Source organism: Aulonocara stuartgranti (assembly GCF_965226115.1).
Source record: "Aulonocara stuartgranti genome assembly, chromosome: 4".
NCBI lineage: Eukaryota > Metazoa > Chordata > Actinopteri > Cichliformes > Cichlidae > Aulonocara > Aulonocara stuartgranti.
The window spans coordinates 19,775,320-19,790,539 of record NC_138942.1 but is presented as its reverse complement, the minus strand read 5'-3'; the positions used below and the strand labels follow the sequence as shown (position 1 = coordinate 19,790,539).

Below are 15,220 nucleotides of genomic sequence, written 5' to 3'. Positions count from 1 at the left end.
CAGAGACTCTGGTGCGAGAGAGGAGTGAAAGACTGGTGAGACACCAAGAGAGACTGAAGAGGAGTGAGAGTGTTCCCCTGCTTTTCCCTGTGGATTCTCTGGAGCCCTGATCCCCGCACCCTTGTATATAGCACTTTGCCACTGTTGCACATTTCACCTTGTGTTCGTGAATAAACCTGTCCTGCGTTTGAGTCCCTCCAGTTACTGTAACAAAAAGTGACAGAGCTAAAAAAAAAAAATCTGTTGGAAACAGAGCATTTTTGATTACAGCCTGAAGCTTTGACTTATTGGGATTACTTGAAACTTTAGCTGAGAATAATCTGAACATCCACCTTTGCAACAGTAAATGTATTAAAGAATGTGAGGAAAATGATAATAGGTTTATTTTAAATAGTTTTCAAATGACATTCTTTACACATGTAGGGAAATATATTTCATTTGTTTGTTTTTGTATTTTTGACAATTACATGTTTCTCTACTTTTCTTTCAGTCACCTGCAGGTGCTTCCCAGCTTTGGGCATGAAAGGAGGGGTGATAACTGTGGGAAACAGCTCCACATTTAATGATGGAAAGGAAATTAGAAACGCCCAAGACCTTGTTGCTGGTGTACAGTGAGTATACATCAGTGGACTTTGGTTACACAGCTAGTTTTCAACTACATTACTTTGTCTTGGTCTGTGTCAACCTGCCACTACAAATAACGTGTGATGAGAAATTCCTCAAGCAGATAAATGCACGTGGCTTTCTCCACAGGAATGTCACTGTGGTAATGGGAGCTCATCAGGTGGTGATGAAAACCTTTGAGGATTTCACACATTCCTGGCTGCTGGTCAATGTTAATAAGAAATGAATACTCCTTCGAAAGAGAGGTGTGCTGCTCTTTCCAATGGGATGCCAGGAAAGTGTACTACCAGTGATAAAAGAAAATTGCGGCCACAAGATGGAAAGATTGATGAAAATAGGCTAGAAGTTTTATGACAGAACTAGTGGTAGGAATTCCGGCTCTTTTTAGTGAGCCGAGTCGAAAGAGCCGCTTCTCTAAAAAGAGCCGGCTCTTTCGGCTCCGAACTGGCTCTTCAGGTTGTTTTGTTGCTTTAATTAATTTATCATTAACAACAATATAAAATTATGCAGAAAAGGAATGACTAATGTAAAAAAAGTGGTTTTATTTATATATGTTTATATATGGCCCCTAGAGACAAAACACGTACAAACTCCAAAAAGCACGTACAATTTCCAAAACACATTTCTAGCGTTAACTGAACTTCCAAAACAGAGCTACCCAGATCACTTAAATTACACAATTGAAAGCATGTGTGTATTGTTTGTGTATTTATAGACAAGCACTCATATTTATTCAAATAATTTAAAAAAAAAGTTCATTTACCTGTTACTACCACACACCAAATCATGGGCTGTCTCCCAATTCAGGGTCTGCACGCTTGAAGTACGCGAACTACGCGTACTACGTACGGTGCGTACTATAAGTACAAGAAGTGCGGAAGTGAGAGACACGTTACATACAGCATGGTTTGACAGAAATGAAGGAGAAAAATGTTTTGTTGGTCATTCATTTTTGTCGTGACATCACTTTGATTAGTTGAATATCTGACATTGAGACCACAGGACTGTAAAATTGTTGGGCTTCATTTCTGTGCTGAACAGTCATTTAAGATTAGTTAGTAAATAACAATTAGTTAATGTTGTTCATGAGACTAAAGTCATCTCACTGTGGTAATGTAAATATAATATGACCAATATTATAGTATTGTCAGATTATTATGATATATATATATATATATACACACATATATATACATATATACACACATATATATATATACACACACACACATATATCACTGACTTTCAGCTTGTTGTGTTTGTGGATATATGACTGACTTTAATTATTAAACATTCGCACATAAATAAGTGACGTCATATTCAGTACTTTTGACAGTTCACTCTTCGGCCGCTCCATCTTATTAGGGAAATTCCATATACATAAATGTAAATTTCAAAACTCAACCCCATCATTTAATTTGTTTTTGATTGAAATTGAATATTACTTAAACTCTCTTAAATTAACTTCCAATAAGAAAGGTTTATCATTGATTGAAATGCATTCAGAAATGTTTAACGAATGAGCTGTCACAACTTTCAAGTACAAAGTTGTTATGAAGTCTGTCACATTCCCCCCCTTTTTTTTCTTTTTTTCCCCTTTATTTATTTATCCTTCTTATTTCATTGTACTGTATATTGTTACTCTTATTTGCCTTGTATATCTACTGTGCAAACTGAACTGGAATGACTGACTGTTCGCTTTATAATTTCAATAAAGTTTGGAAAAAAAAAACCTCTTCAGCCGCTCCCTTCTGCCGTATTTTGCGGCAAAATTCTCCACACCCACCGCCGCGCTATGAATTGTGGGATATATGGGATCACGAAGCGTGCACCGGACTTGATATTTGGGGAAATCGATGGCGCATTTGGAGTATGCATTTGAAGTGCACTTCGAATTGGGATGCGTGGCGGTGACGTAACCGCACTTAAAATGCGTACTTCAAGTGTGCAGACCCTGAATTGGGACACAGCCTGGTTGTTGATACTTCCTGGTTTGTGTAGCCACTAGGTAACAAAAGCTCAACACTGCGCCCTGGCATCCTGGAGCACTTCTGTTGTCTTTTGTACGTGCTTCTGAGTTTTTATGTGTTTTGGAGTTTTTACGCATTTTGGAGTTTGTACATGCTTAGGAGTTTGTACGTGTTTTGGAGTTTGTACGTGCTTTGTCTCTAAGGGCCACCATAAATATACTTTATTTATTCACTCCACATAAAATGTAATAAATAAATCATATAATACAAAAAACAACTATTTACATTTTAAACTTTTAACTATTTAAATTTTCAGCTTTTTCCTTTTAAACAAATTTAACGTGAAACAACACAAAACACTGCAAACCACAACACAATTAAATATAAATTAAAATATTAAAACAAAAAGAAGATGCATATTCTCTGTCATATGGGCCTACATGATTTCTGAATCCTTTATCATCTGCAACTGAAAATAGTGGATGATTACTATACCTTTCTAATGTGATGTTGTTGTCCCTCGCTCTCTTTCTCTCTGGCTCTGTTCCTGTGCTACTGCAGTGTAACTAACGCCCCTCCCCCCTCTGCCCAGCGCAAAGTACAGGCCGCGCGTGCGGACTTTAGCGGAAAAAAGGGCGAGAGAGAGGGTGAGAGAAAGAAAAAAAAAAAAGAGTCGGCTCTAAGAGCCATTTCGTTCGCGAACGACCCATCACTACTGAGGACACTGGAGCTTATTACTGTGTCAGATAAGAAAGTGAGATACTGTAATTTAAATACATAATAATAAAGAAGGTTAAACAATATAACTTACAGCTTCATTATCACTCATAGTTACATAATGCTGTTAAATATTTCATTTTCTGGATTCACACCTGAGTATTAACTTATTTTTTCCAGAGAAGAACTTGGTTATTATAAACTATTTCACAACACATAACTGAAATTTTTTGGTAACAGCTGACCAGTATGACGTGTAGAAGGACACAACATTATTTATTGTCAGATCATGAGTCAACTCTGTGAAGAGCTTTAGGACAGAGCCAAAATTTTGGCCTTGCACTCTCATCTTTGATCTACGCATAATGTCACAATGAATGTGTCAATTAACCATTCATGCTGACATTTCACACTCTCTTTCCAAATACATAAACACTTCTGGAAGCAGCTATCACAACTACGTATATAAGATGTGTGTTTTTCAGTGCTGGATTTGTGTAGTAATAGTAAATTAAATATTTAACGCTTAAACATATTCTGTTCTTCTCCTGAAGGGGAAACTCTTGCAGATACAAATACAAAAAGGCCATCTGCAAAAATTACCTGTCCAGATTTTTTTTAGTCACAAAACATACACCACATCTTTTTAGTAAACCCAGAAGCTGTTTAGTGTTAAAGAAGGCTTATTGCTGCCACTGACCATTAGTAAATCTGGCATTAAATGTTCTTTCTTGAGTGATAACCAGCTTTTATTGCTGGCTATCACTCATTTATGTGACCCGCATAAAACAAATATGTGCTGAAGTGAGATATTGGTCTGTAGTCTACTGTTGTAGTTTCAACATGGTGATGTTGTTAAAGTGAATAGTGTAATAGTGTTGTTGCGATACACCGCTCATATTAATTTCATCAGGGAAAAGGTGCCCTTCATTAGGAGGCGGAGTCAATGCAAAGCACTGACAGCTTCTATCTCTTTATGTGTGACTGTAGTGATGATGACAGAGAACAGTGGACACAGCCTGACATGATGGACTGTAGGACAGGACTGCTGTTTTTAATTCTTTGCTTGGCAGGTGAAAAGCTTTGTTGATTATAATCTAAAATATATATATATATAAAAACACCCAGCACGCCCCTGCGGGCGGTTTATCCTTCAAGCTCGGCTATATATATATATATATATATATATATATATATATATATATATATATATATATATATATATATATTGGTCCATGCTATTTAAGTTGTGCATTTGTTATCAATTTTCTCTTTACCGGGGCAGGTGTTAATGGTCAGACTCTGACAGAATCTGAACCAGCAGTTAAACAACCTGGTCAGTCTCACAGATTGACCTGTACAACCTCTGGATTCACACTCAGCAGCTACTGGATAGGCTGGGTCAGACAGGCTCCTGGAAAAGGACTGGAGTGGATTGCTGCTGATCCTAACAGTGCCACCAAATACTACTCTCAGTCAGTTCAAGGCAGGTTTACTGTCTCCAGAGTCGACAGCAGAGAGCAGCTGTATCTGCAGATGAACAGCCTGAAGACTGAAGATTCTGCTGTTTATTATTGTGCTCGATACACACAGTGACAGAAGTTGCTAAGCAGCTGTACAAAATCCTGATGGTTTCATTAGATTCACTTAAATAAAATTTTAAATTCACTTTATAGAATATTTTTTTACTCCCAGTAAAGTAAAACATATTGATAGGTTTGTAGCTTGAACCCATCCGCTGGAACGTTGAAGACAGTATAATTACACTGCAAAGCAAAGTTTGCAGACTATTAAGTATGATCAAACCTCTACCAATCTACAACTAATTATAAACTCTAAGCATATATAAGTAAATATTTCTAAGCATAAATGACAATCAAAAATACAAACTCTAACACATATATTTTATTAATTTTGCATACTATATTATACCTTACAAACACTTTAAGGTCTAACTCTGGATAGCAATTATCCACAGTACATGAGAAATATATCATCAAAAATATACTGTTGATTCCTCCGGCACTACATGCAGAGCAATGAGAAATGTAGATCAGCATCGCATCAATCCTGCAGCATTCACAAACCATCCCTCTGTAAATAATCTGGTCAGTTGAGAATGAGATTATCATGGTGTTTATATGTTTAAGAATTACGACAAAAATACTCATGATATTGTATCACATAAAATACTTATCTGTGTAAATGAGTTTTTGAATACCAAATTTCTCCTGTAGAGGGAGATCTATGCAAACTTTTGCTCCATTATTACAATTGTCATTTTATTGATCACAGAACTTCTTGCAGTTCTTTTCTTTTTTAACCAGAAAAACAATCTCTGACTATAAACAGCTTTAAATTATGGCAAATTATGTTTTCTTTAAAACACTGAAGACAAATTTGATGAGTGATTCTGGACTCTGTAGTCAATCGTGTCACTTCTGGGTTTTTTGCTATCCTTTGAACTGAAGAGAGCTAATGTTTAAATTTGACTCCTCCTCATATTAAGCACATTACTGAAAACTAACTTACTGTGATGATCACTGCTTCTACTATTTCTTCTTCATTTTGAGTTTGGCTCCCTCTGAGATGTAAAGACCTGGAGAGAGAGTCAAGATATCATGTATGCTGTCTGGTTATAGCCTGACAAGCCATTATTTGCACTGGATACAAGAGAAACCTGGAAGAGCTCTGGAGTGGATTGGCAGAATGGACACAGGCTCAAACTCTGCTATCTATGGCAGTTCTTTTCAACATCGTTTCATTGTAACTGAAGAAGACTCCAGCAGCAGACAGTACCTTGAAATCAACAGCCTGACAGAGGAAGATTCTGCTGTTTACTTCTGTTCCCGACAAAGCACAGTGATTGAAGACAGAATAGCAAGTTTAATTTGAGTAATAATTTTTTTTAAATCTATATAATTAAAATACATAATTTGTTCATTAAAAGATGATCAGAGCCATGTAACATGCATCATGTAAAATAATTATAGCTAGAGCGTTGCTTTATTTTATTTTTTTCAAAAATAAGCAATTACTGTAAATATAATTTAGAAGATGACAGTGTCACACTTCTGATTATTCTTTGACTTGAAACAGGCTCATTTTGTGTTTTGATTCATTTTATCAGTAATAAAATTTTAAATTTAACAGTTTTACTCCTTTTCTTTCATTTGTTTGAGGAGATAAGGTGCAATAAACCCCAGTGAAAATGGTTACACAATATAAAAAGTGGGTCTGACTTTTTAAAAATATTTAGTGATAGTTTGTCTCATGTGCAGAAAATTTGACATAATAAATATAAAAAAAATAGACAGTTCATGATATTCTATGTCGTTATCTTTTTCTTGAAATACCAATTAGCTCCTGTTGTGGGAGGTCTATGCAAAGTTTTGCTCAGATATAAACACATCATCATCAGTTCTCATTTAGTTTATTTACAGAACAGCTTTGGACACGTTTTAACTGCACAAACATTCTGATTATAAAGTGTTCTAAATTATGGATTATATTACTTCCTGGAGTTTATTATTCATTATATGTTTCCATGGTAAGAAAAGGATTCATTCATTGAAACAGGAAGACAATACTTTGATTATGATGATAACTTTTGTATTTGTTTTTCTTTTTTTTCTTGCAGGAGTTTGGAGTGAGATCAAATTGGAGCAGTCTCCCTCTGAGGTGAAGAGGCCTGGAGAGAGAGTGAAGCTGTCATGCATCATATCTGGTTATACCCCGACAGACTACTATTTGCACTGGATACGACAGAGGCCAGGGAGAGCTCTGGAGTGGATTGGGAGGATGAGCACAGGCTCAAACTCTGCTGGCTATGCCAGTTCTTTCCAAAGTCGTTTCATCATGACTGAAGAAGATTCCAGCAGCAAACAGTACCTTGAAATCAACAGCCTGACAGCAGAAGATTCTGCTGTTTACTTCTGTGCCCGACAAAGCACAGTGACAGAAAATAGAAGAACAGCTGTACAAAAACCTCAAATAGTCACCTTTCAGTTTAACATTTTCTAATTTTCAGCCTCTTTGGAGCTAAAAGACACACATTAGATATCACTGGAAAAGCCAGGCTGTTCTCTATTGAGAACATCAGGACTTATTGGGTTAGCTGAAATAAGTCAAAGGATATAGACAAAAAACAAATATCTATTACAGAGGACATAAATGAATAGGCTGGATGTGAGAATGAGATAGCATGCACGAGATGTTGAGATGATGATGATAGAGCAACTTTACTTACAGAAAGTGATGTTTTTCTTCTTTATCAGTTTTCTTTGAAGAGAACGAGGAACCAGAATGTCCTTCTAGTGAGTCACACAGATGAACTTTTACAGCTTTTCAATTAATGTACAGTAAAAAATTAGATACAGAGGGTCAGATGGGGTCTTAGAAAAGGACTGAAGTGGATTATTAAATAATACTATATTTTGCCAATTTAGCACAGGACCAAAAACTCACAGTGATTGTTGAGTTATTTGAGCTGCTGTACAACCTCCAACAGTTTTCATCAGTACAACAAAAAAGAAAAAAAAAAGATGTCCCTACTTTTAGAAAAAGAATGATTTTTATATTAAATATCCTGTGAGAAAACTCTGACTAGAAAAATATGTATAAGCAGAGATAAAAATGTAACATATCCAGTTTACTACACTGGGAAGAAAGATTAAAAAGAGAAAAAAGACCTGGAGAGAGAAAGAGTGAAAATGTCATGTATGCTGTCTGGTTATAGCCCAGCAAGTTATACTATTGGCTGGATACGACAGAGACCAGGGAGAGCTCTGGGGTGGATTGGGTGGATGAATACAGGCTCAAACTCTGCTAGCTATAGCAGTCCTTTTCAAAGCTGTCTTATCATGACTGCTTTGACTGCTTTCACACTCCAGCAGAAGTCAGTATCTTGAGATTAAGAGCCTGACAGCAGAAATGATTTCCATATTAAGCTCTTGGAACAAACTGCCGGCCCATAATCTACTTTGTCAATTCAGAAGAGGACTGAAAACTGACTTGCTGTACAATAACACCAACACCTTGTTGTAGAGATTTATTAAAATCCATATTTTTTTCTGTACTTCTAATGCTTAGGTTGGAAGGAGCCTTTAGTGGATTCACACTCCTAAAAACAAAAGAAATACTGAATAGTTAGGTGACGATTGAAATTTGTTTCCACAGGTTTGTACAGTCCAGCAATATCACTCTATTGTGTATTACTGTGCCAAATATACTTTTGAAGAAAGTAAGACTATAAAATATTTAAAAATTACCTCCAGGTGGCAGTAAAACATGCAAAGTGAGGAGAAAGGAAAGCATGACATGCATGTAAATATGCAGAAATGTTCATCTGTGCAGCTGCTCTTCTGTTTTTTTCACTTCCTCTTCTCAAGGCTATAAAGAAATTGTTTTTCTTAATACAACAATACTTCTTCTTACTTACTTTTTACTCTTTGATACTCTTTCGCATTTTTATTCTAATCTGTATTTTTTATTGAGTGAGTGTCTCGCTTGTTAGCAGCTAAATGTCACCACCTGGTGTAATTGCTACCTGAGCGTTGTTTACATTATGATATACTGCATTTTTAGTGCTTTAACAATGAAAAGCAACACGTGCAAATTGTATCTGAGAATGAATGTATGTAGTGAGTGAATCAAAACACTATTTCTTTGATGAAGAGGTGGAGTACTTACAAAACTGTCTTCAGTCTCTTCATATGTATTGCAGAACAGGTCAGCTGAGAGAGGCTCATGGACTCATTCAGATAAACACACACAAAGACAAATACTGGATCACCCATGTTTATGGTTAGTTTTTGGTTTTTTGTTCTATCTTGCCTTAATATGACCCCAACAGAGCTTTCACAACCAGCCCTCTTTTTTTAGCAGCAGAAATTTGATGGTTTATTTCTATGAAATATGCTTTTCTGTTTACAGGTGTAAAGTGTGAACAGTCGACACAGTCAGCCTCTGAGACTTCAGAGCTTTGTTAATATCCTACCATCAACTGTCAGGTCACTTATTCTGTTAGCACCTACTGGACAGCTTGGATCAGACAGCTTGCAGGGGAAGGACTGGACTGGATTGGAAGTGCAGGTGTTGGATGGGCCACATACAAAGATCCATTAAAGAACAAGTTCAGCAACCTGATGACACCTCTGTGTATTACTGTGCCAGAAAAACACAATGACACCAAACATCTGTAGACCAACCAAAGAATAAGTTGTCAGACCCAAAAGGATATTAAAAAGTTTTCATGATTTAAAAAACAATAATAAGTACAAAAAAAACCCCCAGCAACTTTCTTTACTCTAAAAATATTTATGTCAATTTCATAATTACGTCTTCACCTAATGAAAAAAATAAATAACATGACACAAATTATTGCTTCTTCATATTTAAGTGCATTTTGGTTCCTAACGAAAAGAAATGTGTCTTTGTTTGCCAGTTGGAAAAAGTCAAAGGTACACATGGATTTTTTTACATAACATGTTATTGATGCACAAAAATGGGGAAAGTTGTTTATTTATTTTTCACATTCTCTCTGGATTTCTCACAATCAATAGTTCAGTTTTCTCAGCGCAATTTGATAATTTATTATGAAATATACTTTTCTGTTAACAGGTGTAAATTCTGAAACATTGACACAGCCAGCCTCCATGATTGTACAGCCAGGGGAACACCTGACCATCACCTGTCAGGTTTCTTATTCTCTCGGCAGCTCCCCAACAGCTTGGATCAGACAGCCTGCAGGAAAAGCACTGGAGTGGATTGGAAGGGCAGGAGATGGATGGCCAACATACTACAAAGATTCACTTAAAAACAAGTTCAGTATCAGCTTGGAATCTTCCAGCAAAACAGTCACTCTCAGGGGGACGAATGTGCAGCCTGAAGACACTGCTGTGCATTACTGTGCCAGAGAGTCACAGTAACATGAAGCATCAGTAGGCCTGAACAAAAACTTCACAGTGCCTGAACATTAGTAAAGAAACCAGAGGAGGAGCTCTCAGACCATTAAAGATATAAAGAGACTGCTTATTCTAACAATATTACAATATTTATGTAAATCTCTTATTTCATAAGAAATAAATAATTTAACTATTATTATTTTTTCACAGTATAACTGAACACTGAATAATAAGAAAATGTTGTTTAATATTTTGTTATTGTTGAAAGAAATACAAACAACAAATAATTTACATGCAAACAATTGTAACAAATTGACCTAAGATAATATGATAACATTACACAAAACAAGTACAAAAGGTAAAACATTAGCTAAATAAATAAATGTTGCAAATAAAATATTCTGTACCCACCTGTATCTAAACGTGAGTTGAATTACTGTTTTATTAAAGAAAAGAGCAAATTATTTAAAAACCCTCTATTAAAGCATGATAGAGAATCAATTTGTCAAAATCTACGCCCCACATTAACTATAGTATATCTTAAGACAGATGGATCATGGACAGATGCCACAGAGCTATACTGGTTTATAATGGTTTAAAACAAAAATTTAAAATTTCTTCTATTTTAGACTGTCTCAGACATGTCATCTACTAGACACTGTGAGTTTTACACATACTTTTCTTGAACTGAATATCTAACAAGTAAGAAATCATATTGCTCAGTCATACAAATCTAATGATTACTACAATCCCCTCCCTTCTGCTATGAATAAAAATTTTTTCTCACATCCACACTGATTCCAGAGTTTTACTAAATTCCTTTATGTTCTAGGATTGATTTCAACGTTTTATTTATCATTTATAAAGCAAATTTTGTTCTGGCACCAAGCATCATAGCATAAGTGATACTCCTGATACGAGCCTTAGAACCTCATCTCTCATCATGTTTAAAGCAGTTGTGACAGCGTTAATTGCGTTAACACGAACATTAACCTGTCAAAACTGGCAAATCCCCATTGACGAGTTAACACAGATTAGCCCTTGTGAGGGGTTGTTCGGCATTAACGCGTTAATGCAGCTTAAGCGCGTTAACGCCACCTCAGCTAACACGATTAACAATTAACTCATCTGGAGCGCAGACCGACTCAAAATCCCTGGAATGTCTCTGTCAACACGTTTCGGGCAGTTTGTCTGAAGTTTTTCCATTCTGCGCTCCAGACGGGTTGAGTGGGTTTAATCACGTTAATCGCGATGACTGCGTAATGGGTTAACGCTGACAGCACTAGTTTAAAGTGTTTGAATCCTGCCATTGGGACAATAATGTGTTTAAAGTGATCACCAACTATGTGCTACAGGCAAAGTGCAGGCGGGGATTGGCTCCAGGGGTCAGCGAGAACAGGCATCCAAAACCACACTCCAGTAAGGGATTCCAGGGAAGGTCTGTACAGGGAAACACACAGTGAGCAAAAACACAAGCAAAGGAGCAAGCAGCCATTTCTGGGGCTTAGACAGATCTAAAAAATTGAAACTATCCAGTGAGTGACAGTTCTCTAGGAGAAAATGCCTTGTTTATGCTGGATGTTAGAGCCCATCACCAAATGGAGCTGATAGAAGTGCAACATACTTTGGTTGTAATCACTCATCACAGCATCTCTGAAGGAACAAGATATTCAGCCTTTAAGCAAATGGGTAATAGTAGAAGACCACACCAAGTGCCACTCCAGCTAAGAACAGGAAGCTGAGGCTACACACAGGACACAGGCTCACCAAACTGGACAACAGTTCAAATCAATGAAATGTTATTTATATACTTTATATAATCCGTTTATGAATCAGTGGTTACAAGACCTGGAGGGCTGCATGCATTGAACTGTACAGCTTTGAATTCACCCTCAGTTGCTTCTTATAGTAACTCAAACATAAAAAACAATCAAATAAATAAATAATATTACATATTTATTTGTCTCTGGTCACATGCATATTCATTAGCTCATAAGGCTACTGTGCTTTCACACACAGTTTCAGTTCCTCAGAAGTTATTTCCCTATAGTATCACGTTAGATCTTCGTTCTCACACATCTGCAGAAACTGAAAACATCAAGGGTATTTTATGTAAACCAGAAACAACAAACCAAAGTTTACATACTACACCATCTTGTATGTTAGCAGTACACCTGCACAGCAAGGAAAAAATAATAATTTTTTCCAGTATGTTGTTTTGATTTTTAAATAACCTTAGTCTACATGGAAGCCCATTGAATTGTTTATCTTTTAATAAATCACCTCCATTAGGATTTATAGTATTTGCTAATACACAAGAAATTATCAATTGTTTTAAAAATAAATCTTCCACTTTTGACATTATGAGTTTCGAGCAACAACAGAGTAAATTCAGTCGTTCAGTTATTGTAAAAGCTGCCTTTTTAAAAAAACCCACACACAATTCCGTGAATGACGAAAATAATGAAGCTGATATGATTTCCAGGTATGTAATCCAGATAGAATAACAGAAATTATCCAAACCTCTCGAGTTGCCAATCTTTTCGTGACAAGATGTTGTCATCACCTGTCAGGTCTCTTATGTTTTGGCAGCTTTCACACAGCCTGGATCAGACAGCCTGCGTGGAAAAGACTTGATCTGAGGCATAGGGCAGCCAATGTTTTTCTTTTGGGGTGTGTTTTTTCCTGTCTACCCTTCCTGTTCTCAGACTCATTTCTCCTTTATCTCTTTGGTTATGAATAAAGATGATTTACTATTAGTAAATATACTTTCTCTTGTGTTAGGGTCAGCACTGACCCATTTTAAATTTCAAATGCATAAAAAATTACATACATTTGTTTATTGTATCAAGGCTTTTTGAATTTGTCAGGAATCTCTATTTCTACAAAATAAAACAAAAAAAAAATCTTTTCACTAAATTATAAAATGCCCTAGTTGAAATCATGACCTTTGTCTTGTTAGGGTCAGTTTTGACCCAGTTATAATATTATGAGTATACAGCAATAATTAAAGCCAAAACTGAAATCATAAGTGCACTGTCAGCTAAAACACTGACAGCAAGCTCTTCTCCTAATCATATGAGCTTTAGGGGATTCTTATTTTGCCTGATTTTCCAGTATACCTGCACAAAAACAAAACAAAATAAAGACGGGCATGTCAAGACATGTGAGGTGAATTCACTCATTTGAGTGGCCATTTGACTTCCAGAGTGCACATTTACAATGTGCAGTATACAAAAATGAGAAGAAGATTGACAGTGAGCCAAGTTCTGGATCATATTTTTAGTGAAAATGAAGGAGAGGACACAGAGCAGCATAATGATTCAGATGGGCAGGTTTCTAAGGAGGAAGACAATGTAGACTATCATCCAGAACACACAGACACATCTGATCAGAGCTGGCGCTGAAGCTACTCCTGTTGAAAGCTTCAAGTCCAAAAATGGTAAGATCTTTTGGAGCTCAGTACCTCATGATGTACATGGCAGGACAGCTGCTGCAAATGTCATCAAAATGACCCCTGGAACCACAAGGTTTGCTCTGACCAAAGTCAGTTACATCAACAGATGTTTTGAGCTATTTATGCCATTGCGACTAAAAAGAATCATTACTATGATAAACCTTGAAAGAAAAAAAGTCCATGGCGACATGTGGAAAGATAATGATGAGGAATACCTGGATGCTTTCATTGGTGTTCTTCTTCTTGCTGGAGTGTACAGATGCTGCATTGAGGCCACTGACAGGCAGAAACATTTTCTGGGCAACGATGTCACTTCACACATTTGATATCATTTTGATTCAAGAGTTCTCAGATTTGACAACAGAGAGACCAGACTGAGGTCTGACAAGCTTGCTCCCATCAGGGATGTCTGGGAGAGATGGGTGCAGCTTCTTCCGCTGATGTTCATCCCAGGGCCAGAGGTGACAGTGGATGAACGTCTTGTCCACTTGTCGAGGAAAATGCCCCTTCCAGCAATACATACCCAGTGAGGCAGGGAAATACGGCAGAAAAATCTGGGAAGCCTGTGATGCAAAAACAAACTATGCCTGGAATGTACAGATTTTCACAGTCAAGGCTGTGAGTGGCACCCCTGAGAAGAACCAATGAAAATGTGTGGTCCTCGATATGACCACTGGACTAAAGGGTCACAATATCAGTTGTGATATTTTATTTTATTTTTTACGAGATATGACCTCGGACAAGAACTTCACAAAGGAAACTTCACAAAGGTGTAGCTGTATCATTGGGAAGTGATAAAAAGCCCACAATTACCCCCAACTATAACCAAAACAAAGGAGGAGTGGACTTTTTTCTTTTTTTTCAGTTTATATTAAAGGTCTACTGCTGAAAAAAACCAAACATTTTTTTGTCTTTTCTTTGAAATTGACCCGTAACACCATAGATATCATTTTAGTCATTAATATTAAAATGAAAAAAATCAATAAAACAGATTTATTTAAGAGATGTGTCCTATACCCCTCAGTAATAGTCAGGTAACACAAAAACCTTTTATTAAGTAATATGATTTTTTGAGGTTAATTTTACTATTTTTTTAAATTGAAATCGAGAGGTATAGTGACAGAAAACACCACACCAAAAGTATTAAAACCAACATTTTCATGGATAAGGAAGCCTAACAAGGTAACCAAGAGATGAGAAACAAATTGGATGATAACTTATTATCGTTTTTAGTGTATTTTATAGCTGATTTAATACATGGGTCAAAACCGACCCATTAACATAAGAGATGATAACAAAGCTCTCTCAGATGTAGGGAAGGGGACTTCAGTCTCTCGTCAGTCTCTCTCTGTTCCACCTACCGACAACCTGAACAAAAACCTCACATTGCCTGAACATTTGTAAATCAACCATACAAGGAGTTATCAGACCACTAATGGCCTTAAAAAGGGCTTATGATTAAAACAAACAAACAAACAAACAAACAAACAAACAAACAAACAAACAAACAAACAAACAAAGAAAGATCAATACAAAATAGCTTCAAT

General features: G+C 36.4%; 2 gene segments (V, D, J or C); both read left to right on the top strand.

Annotated features, from left to right (window-relative positions):
- Positions 1-325: 325 nt before the first annotated feature.
- Positions 326-4,907, top strand: LOC309705589 (immunoglobulin heavy variable 3-7-like). The segment is given in 4 exons: positions 326-360; positions 491-611; positions 4,302-4,384; positions 4,597-4,907.
- A 1,858-nt stretch (positions 4,908-6,765) lies between these two features.
- On the top strand, positions 6,766-9,301 carry LOC309705588 (Ig heavy chain V region 23-like). The segment is given in 4 exons: positions 6,766-6,861; positions 6,952-7,198; positions 9,037-9,116; positions 9,246-9,301.
- The last annotated feature ends 5,919 nt before the right edge of the window (positions 9,302-15,220 follow it).